Raw genomic sequence first — 2,500 nt, forward strand, 5'->3', positions numbered from 1 at the left:
ACTACTATAACACTAATAGAGAGTATGGTAAGAAATTTCTTACCATACTCTCGGATCTCATAGAATACCGCTCATTATAGCTCGTTGATTTCATTTAAAACGCAAAAAAATAATTCTTTTGATTTGATTTCTTCAACTATTGATAAGAACTCAGAAGTCAAGTTTCATTTCAAGTAATTAATTATTTTGACTGACTGTTTTTACGTAAATGATAAGTAGAAAAGCAGTAGGAACTAAAATGAACAGTGCAGTAGCAATAAATGCAAGAATATTTACTTCCATAATCTCAATCTCATCGTTTTTTTTTATTTCACAATAACTCGGGATTTAATCCCATAGAGATGATAAATCTTTCACCTGTCAATTCCATGAATGCATTACCTATCGATGATCTTGGATCGGATCAATATCATGAATAACAATATCTGAGCTATTAAATTAATTCGTCGTCGAGAATTGAATAGTATAACATACGAAGATCTTTTATCCATACCGAATCCAAGATTGGATTCCCGGACCAATCAAAAATTCCTTTATTTATCCTTCTTTTCTGTTCTTTCTTTTCTATAACCTACCTTAGGTCTTCCGTATAGAACCATCAAATGAAGTATCCTCGTCCGTTTCCATTTCCATTAACTACAAAACGCCAACAAAAAATACAAGCGAAGTGGAAAAAGAGAGGAATTAGGTTGTAAATTTGAATGATCCAATTTTATTTGGAAGACAAAGAAGTATGAGAAAGAGGAGTCGTGGGAGAAAAGATGGAATATTCTATTAACTTCACTATTTTAGTTATTTTCATTTTATTTTAGTTTAGTGTTTGTTCTTTCTTCGACAGAATCCTGAAAAAAAGAGGGGAAACCCCTTCAGAATTAAATTATGATCTCTGTCCCTTCTTTCATTTCACATAAAATGGAGAGGTGAATTGATGTACTTATTGGATCCGTCGGGACTGACGGGGCTCGAACCCGCAACGTCCGCCTTGACAGGGCGGTGCTCTTGCCTATTGAACTACAATCCTAGGGAAATAAGAAGAGATCTAACAGAAAATTTGGCTTCTTTTTTATTCTCTCTTATCAGGTATTTCTTAAGAACAAGAGGGTTCTACCATTTGATAGTATATTGGCGAATTTTTGGGCCGAGCTGGATTTGAACCAGCGTAGACATATTGTCAACGAATTTACAGTCCGTCCCCATTAACCACTCGGGCATCGACCCAACGCCTAATTAGACGTTCCATAATCAACTTCCTTTCGTCTACCAGGCGGACTTGACAAATACATTTCACTTTTGATAAAATCCTACTCCTATGGTCTTGGTATACCCCTAGAGGGACTTGAACCCTCGTTTTCTCCGTGAAAGAGAGAGGTTGTAACCACTGGACCATAGGGGCACCAATGGACCATAGGGGCCTATGGCCACCTTTAGGAAATCAAAAAGCACTACACAATACAAATACAATAGGGAATAAGGCCTAAGGCCACCTTAACTTAAATATAACTCAGCCGAGGGACACCTTTAGAAGATGAATAGGATATGAATCAAACCGAAAAACTCGTTAACTTTTCTGGGGGTTAATGGTGTTCAAACTTTACCATTAAACTATACAATCTTTCAACTTTATTTCATTGGTTTTTCTCGTCTTTATCTCTCTCATTCAGAAAGAGTTTTGCATTGGATCCAAGATACGGTACCTCTGAATCAACAGAGCAGGAGATGCAAAAAAAATGATTTACCAAAGTCTGATTTGGGAATTTTATTGAGCCCTAAATCATATCAAAGCCATATCAAATTATATATATATATATATATATATATATATATATATATATATATATATATAAATAATACTGTCAACTGTCAATTGACGACAGGAGGGCAATAAAAAATAAAAGAAGAGAAAAGACATTAGGTATATCCGTCGGGTTCATCAATACAACATTCCTTTAGTTTTATGGTATTAAATATTCAAGTAGATTAGAATATCAATACCATTTTACATTTTACATTATAATATAAGAAACTGACTCAGTTTTTATATTATAAAAAAAATCCCAAAGCATAGTAAGACTAAGCAGGAGAATTCTGTTTCTAGGACTGTTTTCTCAATTCCGTTCCATTTGCATCTCTTAAAAATGACAATTTAAATGAAATTGAAATTAAGTATAAATTTGAATTCCACCTATCTCATAGATTCCAGTCAAAGATTCATGGAATCGAAATTACATGTATTTAATAAGTAATATAATGAATCATGGATTTCATTTAATCTAGATCAAATCTATTATGAATTTGTATATCTTGTTTGTATAGATAACTAAATATATTAAATAACATAACTATTTTTTCTTATATTTATCTATTTTAGACTGTTAAAACGAGTCTTTCTTTTGTTTTACTCTTTATCGTATTGGATTGACCCAAATTTAGCAATCCAAGAAAATAAAGTGTTCGCGGGCGAATATTTACTCTTTCAATTTCTATTTCAGTTCTATCATTA

General features: G+C 32.8%; 1 non-coding gene and 1 pseudogene across 1 annotated transcript; both read right to left on the reverse strand.

Moving 5' to 3' along the window:
• LOC145063727 (NAD(P)H-quinone oxidoreductase subunit 2 B, chloroplastic pseudogene) overlaps positions 1 to 2,500 on the reverse strand; it is a 7,333-nt pseudogene that overhangs the window by 3,580 nt on the left and 1,253 nt on the right.
• On the reverse strand, positions 1,135 to 1,218 carry TRNAY-GUA (transfer RNA tyrosine (anticodon GUA)). The gene has a single exon. It is a non-coding gene; the product is annotated as a tRNA-Tyr (tRNA).

The sequence above is a fragment of the Lactuca serriola genome, chromosome 7 (genome assembly GCF_051521515.1).
Source record: "Lactuca serriola cultivar US96UC23 chromosome 7, Lser_US96UC23_V15, whole genome shotgun sequence".
Taxonomy (NCBI): domain Eukaryota; kingdom Viridiplantae; phylum Streptophyta; class Magnoliopsida; order Asterales; family Asteraceae; genus Lactuca; species Lactuca serriola.